Genomic DNA, 21,845 nt, shown 5'->3' with positions numbered 1-21,845 from the left:
CAAGAAACACAGTTTGAAAGGACAGTCAGGGACAAAATCGCCTATAAAACCCACTTGTAAAAATAAAATGGCTGTTTTAAGCACATTTTTTAAATCCTCATTAAATTTCAAATCTAACGACATTAAAAAGCACTACAAAATCAGACAAAGTCAGGGAGAAAAGTGGTGTCGAGTTTGATTTGCCAGAAACACTGTTTGTAGGGACAGCCAAGGACAAGATCGCCTGTAAAACCCACTTGAAGTGAGATAATTACTGTTTCAAGCACATTTTTGAAATCCTCATTAAATTACCTAACTAATGACATAAAAAAACACTTTAAAATCACGTAAAGTCTGGGAGAAAAGTGTCAAAGTTTGAGCTGCAGGAAACACAGTTTTAAATACAGTCAGGGACAAAATCGCCTGTAAAGCCCACTTGAAGTGAGAACATGACGGTTTTAAGTACATTTTTGGAATACCTATTGAATTTCCTATCCAAAAAACTGAAAAACACTACAAAATTTGGTACAGTCATTGAGAAAAGCGGTTTCAAAATTTGAACTGCCATAAACACAGTTTGTAGGAACAGTCAAAGACAAGATGGCCTGTAAAACCCACTTGAAGTGAGAAAATTACTGTTTTAAGCACATTTTTGGAATCCTCATTAAATTACCTAACTAATGACATAAAAAAACACTTTAAAATCACGTAAAGTCTGGGAGAAAAATGTTGTCAAAATTTGAGCTGCAAGAAACACAGTTTGAAGGATAGACAGGGACAAAATTGCCTGTAAAACCCACTTGTAGTAATAAAATGACCGTTTCAAGCACGGTTTTAGAATCCTCATTGAATTTCCTATCCAACAGACAAAAAAAAATACAAAATTTAGTACAGTTAGGGAGAAAAGCAGTGACAAAATTTGGTATGCCAGAAACACAGTCAAAGGCAAAATCGCCTGTAAAACCCATTTGGAGTGCTAAAAAAATACGATGAATTGAATTTGAAATTGTACATGTCATTTTAGCTCTTTTGCGTGTCTTTACACCTTCTAAACCAGCTTCCGACACCAAAAGACAACGTTTTTCTAGGGAATTCTCTCCCTTTAAAAACACTTCTCTGGTAAGGATGATGGAGATGCAACGAGTCGCCGACACCTCCTTCTCGTAGTGCGCGCGCCAAATTAGAAAGTAAACCTGGGGGAGAGAACAGCAAGCCGTGCCGACAGACTCATTACTACTGCTTGGTCATAGCAGGAGTAGCGTCATATCGACGGAACGAAATACTATCGAATCGCGAAATTTTACCGCGAGTGTATCGATACATATCGAAAGCGAATCGTGTGTGTGAGTGTACCAAATTTTGGATAATTTTTCTGTGCTATTCTTGCAATCACTCAAATAGACTTAGACAGGTAAACTCACTTAAATTTCTATTATTTTAACCGAAAAGAACAGTGAAATATTCAAGTGACAAAATTAAAAAAAATAAATAAAAGTTAATTTAATTTTTAAAATAAATCTGACAACAGACGGCAGCAGTACAATGAATGAATATGAAATAAGTTTTTTTTTTAAATACGTCGATTTTAACTGTTTTGTTAGCTTTTTGTTTGATATGAAATTTAAATAATATGAACGAAAGTGCAAAAACAAGACTATCATTTTGGTCTACAAACTAATAAGGTTATGATCAACGGTTTTCGAGATTTTTGTAATTATATGTATTGATGAAAAAAAAAATAGGAAATTTTGATTGAAGTATCTGATGTCTAAGATTGTTTCAAAATGTTTTTGCGTTTTGAATGTGTATTAAAATGTGTTTTAATTAACTTTTTTACCAGAAAATAATGATGTTTAGGCAAATTATTTGCTGCAAATGACGTTGTCTAAAACTGAGCTTAAAATTGAACTGATAATCAAATTTGTCACCCTCGAATATGTAATTTAAGCAAAATACAGAAAAAATTGCCAGTAAATTTCAATTGCGACTGCAAAACTTCCAGGAATGAGTTGCTCTCTTTAAAATGTTTCGTAACTTTTACCATTTCTGAGTTATTATGCAAAAACTGGTTTGATGCAACAATTTTACAAATCAGAAATTTGAGCACCCTGTAACTTGGTTAATTTTAGGAGTTCAAGGAGATTGAACCACTCAAATTAACCGTCTTAAGCTCCTTTTTCCAGTGGCGTAAAGCAAAAAATTCTTTCAACAAAATTCCTTACAGGGTGGTCCAAAAATCTGAATCACTACACTTTTCATGCATCCTCTGTATAGTAGCGGCACTGACGGACTGTGAAACCTTCAGGGATGAGTTTTTTTTAAATCGTACATAATTATCAATAATTGAGAGACGATTGAGTAAATAACTATTCAATTTACTTGCTTTTCTTCTTTTACAATCAATACCCAGTAAAGTTTCATAATAATAATAATAATTACATACAATTCATAATTATACACTACCATCTATAGGTGGATTATTAGTTATTAGTACTGTATAGGTAACCTTAACACCAAAAAATCAGTGGCATGCGCAAAACAATTTGCTCTCATATTTTTTTTATGCCTAACTTCAAGGTACGATCAATTAAATCTAATGGTAAATAGGAGAGAAGTAAAATGTTGTTTGTTTTATAAAATGAAACCGCAGTAAACAATTTGCAGTATAGTGTAATAGCTGTTATAAACCGATGATATAATCCAATCAGGTTCTAACTAAATCAGCGCGTCCAAAATTGAAAGTTTTCAAATTAAAATTTTAAATATTATAAACTATTTTCAAACATCTTATAGCTTCAACTTTACTTTGTAACTCCTTAAAGAGGCCCCTAAGTGACGTGAATATTTTCAATAATCAAATTTAATTTTTACCTGACTATTTTAAAGGTCAAAATATTATTTGAACGGTTTAAATTTATTTTTTTTATTTTTTTTTATTTTTTTTATTTAATTTAATATATTTTTTAAAATTTTATCAAATTACCTACTTTTCAAGTCCTTTTTTTTAATATCAAAGTTAAAAAAAATAAAACCTGAAAATTTCCTATTTGGTCAAATTATCACGTCAATTATTTGCATATCTGAAATGTTAATTTGATAAAATTATCCACTTTTCAAGTCGTATTTAAAGTTTAAAATGGCAAAACATGAAAAATTGTTTGTTGTTCAAGTTTTTAAGTAAATTATCCAGCATGAAACAATAAAATAAAAAAATTGTCTTTTTGAACAAATTAACAAGTGAATTGTCATATCTGAAATGTAAATTTCATCAAATTACCTACTTTTAAGTTTCAAATGACAAAACATGAAAAATGCGTTGATCAAGTTTTCAAGTCAATTATCCAGTTTGAAACAGTAATCAAGTCAATTTGCATATCAATTATTAAATCAATTTTAATATCTGAATTAAATTTCATCATATTATTTATACAGTTCTGAGGTCATTCTTTAAATTATCATTGACAATACATGAAAAATATGTTTTTGATCAAGTTTTCAAGGCAATAAAAATGTCATATTTTAAGTTTGAATTTTCAAAGCATGAATATTGCCTTGTTGTTTTCCAGTCAATTTTCTAACTTGAAACAAAAAATGTTAAAATTCTCTGTTTGGTCAAGTTATCCAATTTTCAGGTCTGAAACGTAGATTTGATCAAGTTTTGCTATAATTTCCTCCTAATTATTTCAAAAAGGTAGACTAATACGAACTTACCCTAATTTGGAACAAGGAGAATCATAAAAATAGGAATGTTTGATTTCAAAAGCTTGTTTTCCGCCCTTTTTAGAACTGACTGTCAGGCTAATTTTTGACCACCCTGTATGACCATTTTTGACATTTTTCTCAGTCACTCTTTGAACAAATCTTGTTTAACCACAGAAACCTAGAAAAATTTGTTTCTTAGTATGTGTAAATTACAATAATTGTTTTGGGGATTGAAAAAGTCAAATTTTACATAAAATGGTAAATATGAGAAATGGTAAAATAAGTCTAGAATTTTACGTGGAATCCGAAAATGGAAAAAGTAACTTGTCCCATTTAAAATAAGGAAAGATGACATCTACTGTGGGTGGTTCACCCTGTATTTTACCTACGATCAAGTGTAAACACTGTTGCCAGGTCTACTGTTAAAACGGTATATCTACCGTTTTTGTGGTTTTTCTACCGTTCTCCTGTTTTTTTTTATATAATCTACCCTTTTTTAATACCATTGTCATTATGTGGGTTGTAAAACATTTTATATTCTGCGAATTGCCAAATCCACATGTTTTATATTGAGAGTGCTGATTGCAGTGTTATTTCAAGTTTGACACCGCTTATCTCCCTGACTGTACTAAATTTTGTGTTGTTTTTTAAGTTAGTAAACAGCAAATTTAATGAGGATTCTGAAAATATGCTTAAAACAATTATTTTCTTACTACCAGAGGATTTTACAGGCGATTTTGTCCCTGACTGTACCTGCAAACTGTGTTTTGGCAGTTCAAATTTTGACACCACATTTCTCCTTGACTCTTCCAAATTTTGTATTGTTTTTTCAGGCTATCGAGTAGAAAATTTAATGAGGATTCTAAAAATATGCTTGCAACAGTCATTTTCTCACTCCAAGTGGGTTTTACAGGCGATTTTGTCTCTGACTGCTCTTACAAACTGTGTTTTGGGCAGTTCAAACTTTGACACCACTTTTCTCCCCGACTGTATCAAATTTTGTAGGGTTTTTTCAGACTATCGAGTAGGAAATTTAGTGGGGATTCTAAAAATGTGCTTAAAACGGTCATTTTCCAAATCCAAGTAGGTTTCACAGGCGATTTTGTTCTTGACTTTCCCTACAAACTGTGTTTTTGGCAGCTCAAATTTTGACACCACTTTTCTCCCTGACAATACCAAATTTTGTTGGGTTCACGTGCCTGCTTGGCTAAATTATCCTTTGAAACCACGTGATATCTGTTACTAATGTCAAAATTGGCCTAGAATCTACAAAAATTACACACTTTAACATAGTTTTCGAAACAAGACCTGTTGAAAAAATAAAAATCTGTATTTTTGAAGTTTATATTTACCAAACTAGCATTATTTTTTGATCTTTCGTTTTTAGACCGATTATTAAAAATTTTGACTTTGCAACACTGAGTGTATAGTCCCGGTTTCACCTAAAAAGCGAAAGATTCCCACTATTTAGCATGCCAGAAGCCTTTCAACTTTTCGGTGAAACTTTCTAGGTTCACGCCATAATTTCCTTTAATAGGGGCATTTATTATAAAACCTGGAGCTCAAACTCTCAAACAGCCTCCGAGACAATAAATCAGACGTGCGAAATTTGACGGTTTTAGTGTCTCATGAACCGTTTTTTTGCTCGTACGGAAATTTGTCAGGATCCAATTTTACTGTATGAATTTTAAGAGCGTAAATGTCCCACACGCTTTTCACCTCCTTTATTGTCTTTACCAATGATTAATGATGGGAAAATACTTAAGATATTTGAGTTATCGTACATGTAAAGTTCAATTTCTGGATTTAGATCTAATTTCAAAAATTGTGAAGTAATAGTTATTTGCCTAATAAGTGCGAAAAGTGATACTTTTCCGCACGAGACTACAGTTAAAAGACGTCTTTCGCAAGCATTTTTTGAAAAACAAAATAAGTGTCAATAAGTTTCAGTCCGGGAACTGATTCATTACAGAACTAGTCCATAAACATTTAAACAAAAAATATGAAGGAATGACTGCGGAAAAGCAACTTTACCGCATTAGGAGCGGAAAACTCTTTCCCACACTCAAATGAGAGGGGAAATGTGCATTTTACCGCACTCGAGTAGAAAAAAATTATCTACTTGAAGATACAGGAACAGACAAAAATATAACACATTTTGTCTTTACTTTTAATATTATTTAATTTAATTTTCTGTATACAAGGGTGTCCCATAAGTAGTGATGAGTAAATTACCAGTAAAGTAAATATTTTACTTTACCCAAAATTTATTAATTTAGTAACCCAAAATTTTTGTGTTTTTTTCAGGTTATCGGATAGGAAATTTAATATGGATTCCAAAAATTTGCTTAAAATAGTCATTTTCTTACTGCAAGAAACTGTGTTTTTGGCAGGTCAAACTTTGACACCACTTTTCTCCCTGACTGTACGAAATTTTGAAGGGTTTTTTCTGGTTATTGAATAGGAAATTTAATAAGGGTTCCAAAAATGTGCCTAAAACAATCACTTTCTTACTCCAAGTGTGTTTTAAAGACGATTTTGTCCCTGATTCTCCCTACAAAACTGTGTTTTTGGCACTTCAAACTTTGACATCACTTTTCTCTCTGACTGTACGAAATTTTGAAGTGTCTTTTCAGGTTATTGAATAGGAAATTTAATGAGGGTTCCAAAAATGTGCCTAAAACAATCATTTTCTTACTCCAAGTGTGTTTTAAAGACGATTTTGTCCCTGACTGTCCCTACAAAACTGTGTTTTTGTAGTTCAAACTTTGACACCACTTTTCTCTCTGACTACCAAAATTTTCTAGTGTTTTTTCAGGTTATCGAGTAGGAAATTTAATGAAAGTTCCAAAAATGTGCTTAAAACAATCATTTTCTTACACCAAGAGTGTTTTAATCACGATTTTGTCCCTGAATGTCCCTACAAAACTGTGTTTTGGCAGTTCAAACTTTGACACCACTTTTCTCCCTGACTGTACGAAATTTTGAAGTGTCTTTTCAGGTTATTGAGTAGGAAATTTAATGAGGATTAAAAAAATGTGCTTAAAACAGAATTTTTCTCACTACAAGTGAGTTTTACAGGCGATTTTGTCCCTGACTGTCTTTTAAACCGTGTTCAAATTTCAGACCACAATTTCACAGCTGATCACAACTGATTTAGATATATTTGTTGCACCAAACCAGTTTTTCCTAAATAACTCGAAAACAGTGAAAGTTACAACAAAATTGTAAGAGATCAAAAATGTTTCTAACCAACTCCTTAACCGAAGATCGTAAGTTTGCAGGACAGTTTTTGCTTCCAGTATACAGGGAGTACCAAAAAATATGGTGGTTCATTATTTTTGTTACCCTGTACGCAAATTTTAAGATAGATTTTTTTACTCTACACCACTGGAAAGAAGGGCTCAAAATGGTTCTTTTAAGTGGTTGGATCACCCTGAACTCCCAAAAATATCCAAGTTACAGGGTGCTCAAATTTTAAACCACATTTTCAACTGATTTGAAAATTTCTTCCATCAAATCAGTTTTTGCTTAATAACTTAGAAACGGTAAAAGTTACGAAAAGAGAGCAAAAATGTTTGTGAAGATGTTTCACAGTCGGTCAGTGCCGCTACTATACAGGGGGCGCATGAAAAATGTAGTGATTCAGATTTTTGGCCTCCCTGTACGAACTTTTTTAGATAGAACGTTTTTCTTTACACCACTGGAAAGAGGTGCTCAAGGCGGTTAATTTGAATGGTTCAACCTCCCTAAACTCCCAAAAATAACTGGGTTACAGGGTGCTCAAATATCAAACCTCAATTACAGCTGATTTGAAAATTTGTTGCATCAAACCAGTTTTTGCTTAATAACTCAGAAACGGTGAAAGTTACGAAAAATTTGAAAGAGAGTATAAATGTTCGTAAAGAACTGCTAAACTCATCCCCGGAAGTTTCATAGTCCATCAGTGCCGCTGCTATACAGAGAGTGCATGAATAATGTAGTGATTGAAATTTTTTGGCCACCCTGTACGCAATTTTTTAGATAGATTTTTTTGCTTTACACGGCTTAAGACGGTTAATTTGATAGGTTACACCTCCCTGAACTCCCAAAAATACCTGAGTTATCTGTCGCCATTACTACTTTAGAGTAAAAAGGTAGATATTCAGAAACTTCCACATTTTACTAGTACATGCTCATTAAAAATGTTGTTTCAAACCTGTATCATTTTTGGTTTTCTTTATACACAGCTTATCTATTGTATTATTTGATCACCCGGTATATAAAAATTAAAACCACTGCTGCGCATGTACCTTGACTAGATTTCTACTCGTTCATAATCAGAAGTATAACGGCAAATATCTAGGTAAACGATTACTTTGACACGACGCTAAAGTACGTTGTCTTGTAACTACCCATAAGATAATATGTACTTATTTTCGTATACATGAACTGACCATTTGTTTATCTATAGCAGGCATTACGCGAAAGCAGATATTGCTACGCAATTTATTTGCAAAAAATGTTGTTTTAAGCAAATATATTTGCTATGCCATAACACGCTGGCAAATATTTCTTCAAAATCTGTTTACCAAATGGGTAGTGATTGTTTGGACAGCAAATATATTTTAACAAATAATCAAAGCAAATAGAAAAAGATAAAGCAAATATTTGGTTCGTCCAAAGCCTGCTTAAATGAGTTTTTAAATTTTTCTTTACTTGTACAGAAATATTTACTATTTTATTAAGTTTTTCTTTACTATTTTCAGTTTAGAGATCGGATAAGCATGGAGGAAGGTGCTGTAAGAAGCATTTTACGCACGAAAATGTGCCTAAAATGGTTTAGAGCACGTGTTGGCAATGTGGCCAGGTCTACCGCTTTTGTGGTTTTTGTACCATTCTCCTGTTTTTTTTTTAATATAAACTACCGTTTTTACTACCATTGCCATCATGTCGGTTGTGATACATTTTATATACTTCAAATTGCCAAATCCACGTGTTTTATTTTGAACTGCTATTTCGTTTGACACCGCTGTTCTCCCTGACTGTACAGGGTGTCTCATAATAAACTTTATTGTAATACTTTTATTATTTACAATATTACAGATTTATCTGTAATTCTTTTCCATAAAAACTGAAACAAAAAACGAATATTAACAGACGAATCAACATATTCCATTGCGAAAATACCTAAATAAATGAATTCAATATTACAAAAAGGGGGGTGAAGAACACTCAGCCTTCTCCACAACAAACTTTATTAAACCTCTATTTAAAAAGGGTGCGCTCGACTAGTTTCAAGTACATAAGAACTCATCTTCAGGAGCTAGAAGTTATACAATTACACACGATCTTAAAAATTGGAGAAAACATACCTTATGATGTAAAAAAGGCTGTTTAATGTGCCATTTTCTCACTACAAGTGGGTTTTACACGCGATTTTGTCCCTTATTGTCCCTGCAAACTGTGTTTTTGGCAGTTGAAACTTTGACACCACTTTTCTCCCTAACTCTACCAAATTTTGTACTGTTTCTCTAAGATATCGATTAGGAAATTTAATAAGAATTCTAAAAATGTGCTTAAAACAGTCATTTTCTCACTACAAGTGGGTCTTACACGCGACTTTCTCCCTGGCTGTATCTAGAAACTGTGTTTTTGCAGTTTAAATTTTGACACCACTTTTCTCCCTGACTGTACCAAATTTTGTATTGTTTTTTTAAGCTATCGATTGAGAAATTTAATAAGGATGCTAAAAATGTGCTGAAAACTGTAATTTTCTCACTACAAGTGGGCTTTACACGCAACTTTCTCCCTGACTCTCTCTAGAAACTGTGTTTTGGCAGTTCAAATATTGACACCACTTTTCTCCCTGACTGTACCAAGTTTTGTACTGTTTTTCTAAGCTATCGATTAGGAAATTTAATAAGAATTCTAAAAATGTGCTTAAAATAGTCATTTTCTCACTGCAAGTGGGTTTTACACGCGACTTTCTCCCTGGCTGTCTCTAGAAACTGTTTTGGCAGTTCAAACTTTGACACCACTTTTCTCCCTGACTGCACCAAATTTTGAATTGTTTTTTTAAGCTATCGATTAGGAAATTTAATAAGAATTCTAAAAATGTGCTTAAAACAGTCATTTTCTCACTACAAGTGGGTTTGACACGCGATTTTGTCCCTGATTGTCCCTGCAAACTGTGTTTTTGGCAGTTAAAACTTTGACATCACTTTTCTCCATGACTGCACCAAACTTTGTATTGTTTTTTTAAGCTATCGATTAGGAAATTTAATAAGAATTCTAAAAATGTGCTTAAAACAGTCATTTTCTCACTCCAAGTGGGTTTTACACGCAATTTTATGCCTGACTGTCCCTACAAACCGTGTTTTTGGCAGTAAACACTTAGACACCACTTTTCTCCCTCACTGCACCAAATTTTGTATTGTTTTTTAAGCTATCGATTAGGAAATTTAATAAGGATTCTAAAAATGTGCTTATAACAGTCATTTTCTCACTACAAGTGGGTTTTACACGCAATTTTGTCCCTGACTGCCCCTACAAACCGTGTTTTTGGCAGTAAACACTTTGACACCACTTTTCTCCCTAACTGCACCAAATTTTGTATTGTTTTTTAAGCTATCGTTTAGGAAATTTAATAAGGATTCTAAAAATGTGCTTATAACAGTCATTTTCTCACTACAAGTGGGTTTTACACGCAATTTTGTCCTTGACTGCCCCTACAAACCGTGTTTTTGGCAGTAAACACTTTGACACCACTTTTCTCCCTAACTGCACCAAATTTTGTATTGTTTTTTAAGCTATCGATTAGGAAATTTAATAAGGATTCTAAAAATGTGCTTATAACAGTCATTTTCTCACTACAAGTGGGTTTTACACGCAATTTTGTCCTTGACTGCCCCTACAAACCGTGTTTTTGGCAGTAAACACTTTGACACCACTTTTCTCCCTAACTGCACCAAATTTTGTATTGTTTTTTAAGCTATCGATTAGGAAATTTAATAAGGATTCTAAAAATGTGCTTATAACAGTCATTTTCTCACTACAAGTGGGTTTTACACGCAATTTTGTCCTTGACTGCCCCTACAAACCGTGTTTTTGGCAGTAAACACTTTGACACCACTTTTCTCCCTAACTGCACCAAATTTTGTATTGTTTTTTAAGCTATCGATTAGGAAATTTAATAAGGATTCTAAAAATGTGCTTATAACAGTCATTTTCTCACTACAAGTGGGTTTGACACGCGATTTTGTCCCTGATTGTCCCTGCAAACTGTGTTTTTGGCAGTTAAAACTTTGACATCACTTTTCTCCATGACTGCACCAAACTTTGTATTGTTTTTTTAAGCTATCGATTAGGAAATTTAATAAGAATTCTAAAAATGTGCTTAAAACAGTCATTTTCTCACTACAAGTGGGTTTGACACGCGATTTTGTCCCTGATTGTCCCTGCAAACTGTGTTTTTGGCAGTTAAAACTTTGACATCACTTTTCTCCATGACTGCACCAAACTTTGTATTGTTTTTTTAAGCTATCGATTAGGAAATTTAATAAGAATTCTAAAAATGTGCTTAAAACAGTCATTTTCTCACTACAAGTGGGTTTGACACGCGATTTTGTCCCTGATTGTCCCTGCAAACTGTGTTTTTGGCAGTTAAAACTTTGACATCACTTTTCTCCATGACTGCACCAAACTTTGTATTGTTTTTTTAAGCTATCGATTAGGAAATTTAATAAGAATTCTAAAAATGTGCTTAAAACAGTCATTTTCTCACTCCAAGTGGGTTTTACACGCAATTTTATGCCTGACTGTCCCTACAAACCGTGTTTTTGGCAGTAAACACTTAGACACCACTTTTCTCCCTCACTGCACCAAATTTTGTATTGTTTTTTAAGCTATCGATTAGGAAATTTAATAAGGATTCTAAAAATGTGCTTATAACAGTCATTTTCTCACTACAAGTGGGTTTTACACGCAATTTTGTCCTTGACTGCCCCTACAAACCGTGTTTTTGGCAGTAAACACTTAGACACCACTTTTCTCCCTCACTGCACCAAATTTTGTATTGTTTTTTAAGCTATCGTTTAGGAAATTTAATAAGGATTCTAAAAATGTGCTTATAACAGTCATTTTCTCACTACAAGTGGGTTTTACACGCAATTTTGTCCTTGACTGCCCCTACAAACCGTGTTTTTGGCAGTAAACACTTTGACACCACTTTTCTCCCTAACTGCACCAAATTTTGTATTGTTTTTTAAGCTATCGTTTAGGAAATTTAATAAGGATTCTAAAAATGTGCTTATAACAGTCATTTTCTCACTACAAGTGGGTTTTACACGCAATTTTGTCCTTGACTGCCCCTACAAACCGTGTTTTTGGCAGTAAACACTTAGACACCACTTTTCTCCCTCACTGCACCAAATTTTGTATTGTTTTTTAAGCTATCGTTTAGGAAATTTAATAAGGATTCTAAAAATGTGCTTATAACAGTCATTTTCTCACTACAAGTGGGTTTGACACGCGATTTTGTCCCTGATTGTCCCTGCAAACTGTGTTTTTGGCAGTTAAAACTTTGACATCACTTTTCTCCATGACTGCACCAAACTTTGTATTGTTTTTTTAAGCTATCGATTAGGAAATTTAATAAGAATTCTAAAAATGTGCTTAAAACAGTCATTTTCTCACTACAAGTGGGTTTGACACGCGATTTTGTCCCTGATTGTCCCTGCAAACTGTGTTTTTGGCAGTTAAAACTTTGACATCACTTTTCTCCATGACTGCACCAAACTTTGTATTGTTTTTTTAAGCTATCGATTAGGAAATTTAATAAGAATTCTAAAAATGTGCTTAAAACAGTCATTTTCTCACTACAAGTGGGTTTGACACGCGATTTTGTCCCTGATTGTCCCTGCAAACTGTGTTTTTGGCAGTTAAAACTTTGACATCACTTTTCTCCATGACTGCACCAAACTTTGTATTGTTTTTTTAAGCTATCGATTAGGAAATTTAATAAGAATTCTAAAAATGTGCTTAAAACAGTAATTTTCTCACTCCAAGTGGGTTTTACACGCAATTTTATGCCTGACTGTCCCTACAAACCGTGTTTTTGGCAGTAAACACTTAGACACCACTTTTCTCCCTCACTGCACCAAATTTTGTATTGTTTTTTAAGCTATCGATTAGGAAATTTAATAAGGATTCTAAAAATGTGCTTATAACAGTCATTTTCTCACTACAAGTGGGTTTTACACGCAATTTTGTCCTTGACTGCCCCTACAAACCGTGTTTTTGGCAGTAAACACTTTGACACCACTTTTCTCCCTAACTGCACCAAATTTTGTATTGTTTTTTTAAGCTATCGATTAGGAAATTTAATAAGGATTCTAAAAATGTGCTTATAACAGTCATTTTCTTACTCCAAGTGGGTTTTACACGCAATTTTGTCCCTGACTGTCCCTACCAACTGTGTTTTTGGCAGTTGAAATTTTGACACCACATTTCTCCCTGACTGTACCAAATTTTGTACTATTTTTCTAAGCTATCGATTAGGAAATTTGATAAGAATTCTAAAAATGTGCTTAAAATAGTCATTTTCTCACTACAAGTAGGTTTTACACGCAATTTTGTCCCTGACTGTCTCTAGAAACTGTGTTTTCGCAGTTCAAATTTTGACACCAGTTTTCCCTGACCGTACCAAGTTTTGTACTGTTTCTCTAAGCTATCGATTAGGAAATTTGATAAGAATTCTAAAAATGTGCTTAAAATAGTCATTTTCTCACTCCAAGTGAGTTTTACACGCGATTTTGTCCCTGACTGTTCGTACAAACTGTGTTTTTGGCAGTTGAAATTTTGACACCACTTTTCTCCCTGACTCCTGACTGTACCAAATTTTGTATTGTTTTTTTATGCTATCGATTAGGAAATTTAATAAGAATTCTAAAAATGTGCTTAAAATAGTCGTTTTCTCACTACAAGTAGGTTTTACACGCAATTTTGTCCCTGACTGTCTCTAGAAACTGTGTTTTCGCAGTTCAAAGTTTGACACCACTTTTCTCCCTGACTGGACCAAATTTTTTATTGTTTTTTTTCAGTCTATCGAATAGGAAATTTTATGAGGACTTCAAAAATTTGCCTAAAACAGTTATTTTATTACTGCAAGGGGGTTTTACCAGCGATTTTATCCTTGACTGTTCTTTCAAATTGTGTTTCTGGTAATTCCAAATTAATACCGCGATTCTCACTGACTGTACCAAATTTTGTAGTGTTTTTTCAGGTTATTGAATATGTGAATGTATGAATATGTTTTTTTTAGGTTTCAAAATTCTAAAAATGTGCTTAAAACATTTTCTTACTTCAAGTTGGTCACGTGACTGCTTGGCTAAATTATCCTCTGAAACCACGTGATATCTGTCACTAGTGTCAAAATTGGTCTAGAATTTGCAAAAATTACAGTTTAACACAGTTTTCGAAATAAGACGTGTTGACACAATGAAAATCTGTATTTTTGAAGTATGGTTTATACAGGGTGTTTCAGAGTTGTTGTGACAAAAGCCTAGGGAAGATTCTCCTGGCAAAATCAAGGAAAATGTTCAAGAGAACATGTGTTCGCAAGTGCTTTGTTCTCGAGATACAGGGTGTTCAAATTTCAAAAAAAAAAAAACAATTTAGAGCAAGTTTACTTGCTCAAGTGTGGCTTAAAAAAACTGGTGCAAACAGCCATAAGTGCGGCAGCTGTTGTTTTGTTCAATAATTTGATATTTTAAGAATAATCGCATTTTTTTACTCGAAAGAAGCCTTTTCCTCTTCAGAATTGAACAGAAAATAAAAAAATAATTTTTCTGTTGAAAAAAACCAGTGGCGTATCATTTGTGCCTGCACCCGCGCTACTAATAAAACTAAAAACCATATTTTTATCGTAAAATATGTATTATTGTTAAGTGTCAACACCACCAAAATTTCGTTAAAATATCTTGAGCGGATTATTGTGTTATGGGCTATATGGGCTATAGAGTAGTGAATTATTGACTGGACCACCCTGTATAAACAACCGTGTACTTACTGATTAGGTTTTGCTAATAACTCCCAAAGCTTGATAAACTAATAAACTCATCAGGTAAATTCTGATGACATTAATTAACTACAAAACTCGACGAGTTTTCTGTATTTTTGTTAACATCATTCATTTGGCAATGTTGTTATCACAAATACAGAAAACTCGTTAATCGGATAGTTGTTAAAGTAGATTCCATCAGCAACCTTTCAAACCAGTTTCTGGTTCCTGATGGACTGTTGGCAAGTAAAAACGACCAAATATGGTCGAATCGTAACTGTAACTTTCAGACACCAATTTTTTATCACTTGTGTAAAACTGAAAGTCGTTTTATATTATACTTTCGCCATTCTCAAACACCGATTCGGATGCGGAACGTTTATTTAATGACTTGTTTTTTTTTTTGGTTATTTTCACCTAATTATTGACCACCAACTGTGTTTTTCAATAATTATTATTATCGATATCTCATCGTGTGACCGTAAAATGAAATTGAGTAGACCAGTAATAAATACAGTAAAGCAACTTGTCCCAGTAAACTACTTAAAAGTGCGTGAAAAACTTGTTAAACTGTTGAAATAATAAAAATCCTTTAATAGGAGGTTTTCAGTAATATAAGAAACTGTCAAGTTTGCAAAAGTCATGAAACTTATAAATTTGTTAAGTTACAGAGCAATCAGAACATGAACCAAGTTACTGCACCAAAACAGTTTATAGTTTGAACGGAAACTTTAAAAATTCACCGTAAATCCAGTTTTTAAGTTACAAGCTTTCATTTTCTACAATATAGCTTAAAGTGTCTAGAATATTTTGTAAAATTTTCATAAATTTTTCTACTTAAATCTGGAAATTACAGAGCGTTAACCAAGTGACTGCACCAAAACAAAGTTTATAGTTTGAACTGAAATTTTGAAAATTCATTGTAAATTCAGTTTTAAAGTTACAATCTTCAAGCTTCATAAATAATAAACCTTTTGGGAAATTTCTAAAATTGCCAGAGGCTTCTGGAACTGTTTAGAACGTGCCAGAAGCTTTTAAATAATACTAAAACCTTCTAGAAATTACCAGAGGCTTCTACAAGTGTCTTAACAATTCTTAGAAATTTCAAAAATTTGCCAGAAGCCTCTAGAATTATTTAGAAAGTAGTCACCTTTTAAATACTACTGAAAACCTTCTAAGAACTACCAGCGACTTTTGCCAAAGACTTCTTGAATTATCTAGAAAGTGCCAGACTCCTTTAAATACTACTGAAAATCTTATATAAATTACCAGAGACCTCTACAAGTGTCTTAACACTTCCTAGAAATTTCAAAAATTTGCCAAAGACTTCTTGAATTATCTAGAAAGTGCCAGACACCTTTAAATACTACTGAAAATCTTTTAGAAATTACCAGAGACCTCTACAAGTGTCTTAACACTTCCTGGAAATTTCAAAAATTTGCCAAAGGCTTCTTGAATTATTTAGAAAGTGCCAGAAACTTTTAAATACTACTGAAAATCTTATATAAATTACCAGAGGCCTCTACAAGTGTCTTAACACTTCTTAGAAATTTCAAAAATTTGCCAGAAGCGTCTAGAATTATTTAGAAAAGGCCAGAAGCTTTTAAATTCTACTGAAGACCTTCTAAAAATTACCAGAGACTTCCACAAGTGCTTTAGCTTTTCCCAAAAATTTGAAATATTGCCAGAAACCTCTAGAATTAGTTAGAAAGTGCCAAAAGCTTTTAAATAGTACTGAACATCTTTTAAAAATTATGTGACTTCTACAATTGTCTTAAACTTTCCTATACATTTCTCAAATTGCCAGAAGCTTCTAGAATTATTTAGGAAGGGCAAGAAGCTCTTAAATGCTACTAAAAGCCTTCTAAAAATTAATAGAGGCCTGTATAAGTGTCTTAAACATGCCTATAAATTAAAAGCCTCTAGGATTATTTAGAGAGGGCCAGAAGCTTTTAAATTCTACTGAAAACCTTCTAAAAATTACCAGAGACTTCCACAAGTGCTTTAGCTTTTTCCAAAAATTTGAAATATTGCCAGAAGCCTCTAGAATTAGTTAGAAAGTGCCAAAAGCTTTTAAATAGTACTGAAAATCTTTTAAAAATTATGTGACTTCTACAATTGTCTTAAACTTTTCTATACATTTCTCAAATTGCCAGAAGCTTCTAGAATTATTTAGGAAGGGCAAGAAGCTCTTAAATGCTACTAAAAGCCTTCTAAAAATTAATAGAGGCCTGTATAAGTGTCTTAAACATGCCTATAAATTAAAAGCCTCTAGGATTAATATTAGAGAGGGCCAGAAGCTTTTAAATCATACTACAAGCCTTCTAAAAATTCCAGAAGCTTTTCAAGTATTTTAGTAATTTTCCGATTTAACAAACGTCCATTGAAAAGCTCAGTTTTCGGTAGATTTAAAGATTATCCTTCTACGGATAATTTAAAAAGTTATTAAAGAATTTTTGGAATATTCTCAGAAAGGTTATTCCAAATTTGGGCTATTAAAATGACTTTTTAAAAATTGGTAATTTACCAAAATTAGTCATTTACGGTTCAAATTTCGGGCGAAAAACTTCTAGAATATTCTCAGAAAGGTTGTTTTTGTAAGTTTAGGCCACAAAATTGACATTTTCAAAATCGGTAGATTAATGAAATTCGTATTTTTTACCTAAAATAGCATAAATGCATTATGTTATTACGCTGTTTTATGCTGATATACGTTACGTTACGTTGCGGTGCGGTTAATTGAAAATTTTGACCAAAAATTATGTTTTTTCAATTTTTGAAAGGGTCACATATCTTATTTTATCTAATTTAAAGGTAAAAGCCATTTTAACCCTTTCGGGACAAAATAAAATATTGCCAAAATTGCACTTTTTACAAATCCAATTTTTGAAAGGGAAAAAGTTGTAACTTTTTCCAAAAACAGCCTAACTTAACCCTAAATAGCATAAAATAGCGTAAAAATAGGCTCATTTAACCTAAAATTGCTATAAAACAATCTAAACTAACCTATAAAAATATCATAAAATAGCGTAATAACAGCCTAACCTAAAGTAGCTTAAAACTTTATAAAACATCCTACTTTAAGTCAAATTTTTTGTGGAAAACTTTTGGAATATTCTCAAAAAGGCTAATCTAGTAAATTTAAGGCACAAAATTGACTTTCTGTAAATAAAATCGATAAATTACTGCAATTAGACGTTTAAAACCAAGTCTCGAGTGAAAAACTCGTCGTGAAGAAATATCGTACTATTGTCATTATAAAAAGGTTTAATTAAAGTTTTAATTGAAAATTAGGTTAGGTTAGGTTAGGTGTTCATGTTATTGTAATAAAATTTACATAATTCAAAAAATCGATTTTCTGCGTCGATCTATGGAATCTCTATCAACAATAAAAATATGTTAGTTCCGCAGAATTGCCGACCAAAAATGATAATTAAGAGAAATGAAAGTTGATGATGGTATCCAAAAACCGAAACGTCGGATGTCAAATATGATACTGCCACTTTGTAGAGAACAAACCAAAAAAGTAGTTAAGGTAAAGTGTTATTTGTTCCCAGTTATCTGATTAAAAAAATTAAGAAAAAAATAAAAACTATTTATTACAATTTCCATATTTTTTAAGTAATTGAAATGTTTTAAATATTATTAAAATACAAATGCGTAATAACTGAGTATTTCTAACCATTTTAGAGATTTTCATGTACTTATACACAAGAATTTGTGGCATCTTGTATAGTTCATAAGAGCAATTAGGAGTCGATTAAAATGTCGCTTTAAAAATTTAAAAATCCTTAGTACTTCCGGAGATATCCGCAAAAAAAACGAAATTTTGGAAATTAATTTTTAGTTTTTTACTAATTTATTTCATAAGATAACTGAAAACAAAAGACATTTTACCATTATCACTTTTCCTCCTCTACAACGAGGCATTATCATTTTTGGTATTCGACGTTTTGTTTTTTAGTTACCATCATCAACGTTCATTTTTCTTATGGGCGCCATATTGAATTTTTGCATATTTGAATAGAGCCTATTTTTCTAATTACGATGATGTACTATATGTTATGGTTCAATCTTGGAATTTCGTAAAAATCACAAAAATTATGTTTTTGCAAAGATCGCCTCGAAAATGAGTAAAAACTAATTTCCAAAATTTCGGTTTTTTTTCGGATATCTCCGGAAGTTCTTAGCAATTTTAAATTTTTAAAGCGGCATTTTAATGGACTCCTAATTGCTCAAATTTGTTACAATTTAAACTTCGTTGCATCTCTCGTAACTCGGCTCGTAAAACGGGCACCCTGTATAAACCATACTTCAAAAATACAGCGATTTTCATTGTTTCAACATGTCCCATTTCGAAAATTGTATTAGACTGAACATTTTGCCAGATCTAGGCCAATTTTGACATTTTCAGATGATAATTTAGCCCAGAAGTCACGTGACCCACTTGGAGTAAGAAAATGTTTTAAGCATATTTTTAGAATTCCGAAACCTAAAAAACAGTACAAAATTTAGTACTGTCAAGGAAAAAAGCGGTATCAAAGTTTGAAAGAACAGTCAAGTACAAAATCGCCGGTAAAACCATATTGGAGCATGAAACTGACTATTTTAGGAACACATTTCCCACTCCATGTAAAGTTTAAGCTTTGACACCACTTCTCACTGACTGTACCAAATTTTGTATTGTTTTTTTTTTATTTTGTTTTTTCAGGCTGTCAAATAAGAAATTTATAGAGGATTCCAAAAATATACTTAAAAACAGTAACTTTCTCACTACAAGTCGATTTTTCCAGCGATTTTGTCCTTGAGTGTCCTTTCAAACTGTGTTTCTGGCAGTTTAAACTTTGATACCGCTTTTCTCCCAGAATGTAGCAAATTTTGTAGTGCCTTTTCAGGTTATTGAATAGCAAATTTAAAGAGGATTTCAGAAATGTGCTTAAAACTGTCATTTTCTCATTCCAAGTGGGTTTTCCAGGTGATTGTTGATTGTTGTCCCTGACTGTCCCAACAAACTGTGTTTTTGGCAGTTCAAACTTTGACAGTACTTTTCTTCCTAACTGTAGCAAATTTTGTAGTATTGAATAGCAAATTTAAAGAGGATTCCAGAAATGTGCTTAAAACTGTCATTTTCTCATTCCAAGTGGGTTTTCCAGGTGATTGTTGTCCCTGACTGTCCCAACAAACTGTGTTTTCGACAGTTCAAATTTTGACACCGCTATTCTCCCTGACTGTACCAAATTTTGTAGTGTTTTTTTAAGGTTTTCAAATTCTAAAAATGTGCTTAAAACATTTTCTTACTCCAAGTTGGTCACATTTCTGACATCAAAGTAATACGATTTAGCTTAATTGTCCTATACCGAAAGATACAGGGTGTAAAAGTTGAAATTTTATTCTTGATTTTTTATCATATCAAAAAGGTCCTTTTATGTAAATTACTGAATTTTGTATAAGGGGGTTTTGACAGCCGCTAAATACGACGCTTTCATCTATTTTTCAGTACCTGATAGGGGGCGCTAACTGCAACCATTTCAGCTGTTTAAAAAAACCTAACTTTTTTTACGCACCTAAACGGATATTTGACTTTAAAAAATGATTCTAACATGTTTTCTATGTGAAAAAGGTATACTATAGTCTATCCGGCGAACCTACGGAGTAATAAAAGCGAAAATTAGGAGGGGTTGACCCGCCCCGTCCATTAGTATTGGTCTATATCCGGTCCGTTTTACAATATAATATCTTCTTCTCTCTGGAATATAAGGACTTCTCGGGTCTCATGTCTCGATTTACTTTTACGTACCTGTTTTACAGTGTAATGCGGACCGACCAAAGTTGCCGCCCATCGAATTTTATTACTCCGTAGGTTCGCCGGATAGACTATACCCACCCTGTATAGCAAACTAGCATTATTGTTTATCTACCGTTTTTTGATTGATTATTCTACCGCGCTATTAAATATTTTGACTTGGCAACACTGACTGAGGGTATACCTGCTACATTCTGTATTATGACCTCATATAGTAGAGTATCAGAAAAAAGACACCAGGGCCCTAATTCCTGAAAATGAGAAACGACAAATTTTCAAGAGAAGTGTTGATAGAATGTGACAAAAGTAGCTGACAATAGCGGGTTCCTGTCATATTCTAATTAACTCCCTTCCCTTGTTTCAAGAACTGCTTGTGAAGACAGACCAACTCAAATTCAATATCATTAAACTTTGGTTATTTATCTAAACTCAGAAATGATTGATAATACTATTTTGTTGAATAATTGGTTGTATGGAAGTCTGTAAACCTGTAATTTTGTTTGAAACTAACATCTAACTTGAAAGAAGCAAAAAAATACACAATTTAGCGTTTAGAGATTCGTTCGACCGATAAACTTTCAGTAGACTTGCGTAACCGTATATAGCCAGAAACGGATTTTGCATCACAATAAGAACGTTTTTGCATATTTCCATTATTTATCAGACAGCTACTGCACTACTAGGAAAACTCTTAAAATGGCAATTTCGAGGTCCGATGCCGTTTTTAGGCGGATTTATGCACTTGTTTGTTATTTTGTTCCCAGCGACCAGTATTGACTATTGCAATAAATAATAATAATAATATAGTTTATTAAATTTCGTCCTATTATTAGTTAATTATTCAACGCTATAAGGTACGATTTAAACAATTTTTTATTCACTAGAGGTTTAAAAAAAATTTAAATCACTCTGAATGACATTTGCTAATTATAACACGTGATTTAAACCTGTTTATTCACTCGAAGAACTTAGGCCACTCAAAAATGGTCTCAATCATTACGTTTCAGTCTTTTTAGTTAGTTTTAGACTGATAAAGGTTGGCCTTTCAAAATCATAACAATTCCTTAACGACCGCTTGGCGGGAAATTTTAAATTTTCGAATTTTAGAGCCGTTTTGCATCTTAATGGTTAATCCTACGGAATTGAGAAAATTACAAGTTGATAGCCGAAAATGTGCTCTACAACTTGTATCTAAAGCGTATTTCCATTAAATGAACATAATTACGTACACGTTTTTTAAACTCATTGAGTATCACAAATTTTTATTTCCCTAGGCAATCGATTAAACTCAAACAAACCTCTACATAAAATGCTACTATC

The 21,845-nt window shown here is 32.7% G+C and overlaps 1 protein-coding gene across 2 annotated transcripts in view; it reads left to right on the top strand.

Annotated features, from left to right (window-relative positions):
• The first annotated feature begins 1,220 nt into the window (after window positions 1-1,220).
• IRSp53 (Insulin receptor substrate 53 kDa) overlaps window positions 1,221-21,845 on the top strand; it is a 229,710-nt gene continuing 209,085 nt past the window's right edge. For both annotated transcript variants that reach the window (XM_081983487.1, XM_081983486.1), the window contains exon 1: window positions 1,221-1,390. The gene's annotated coding sequence lies outside the window, so the exon portion shown is untranslated. The remainder of the gene's footprint in view (window positions 1,391-21,845) is intronic.

Source organism: Ips typographus, linkage group LG7 (genome assembly GCF_016097725.1).
Source record: "Ips typographus isolate SLU linkage group LG7, UJ_Ityp_2.0, whole genome shotgun sequence".
Classification (NCBI taxonomy): Eukaryota; Metazoa; Arthropoda; class Insecta; order Coleoptera; family Curculionidae; genus Ips; species Ips typographus.
Note: the sequence above shows the minus strand (reverse complement) of the source record. Positions and strands in the feature narration are given on the sequence as shown.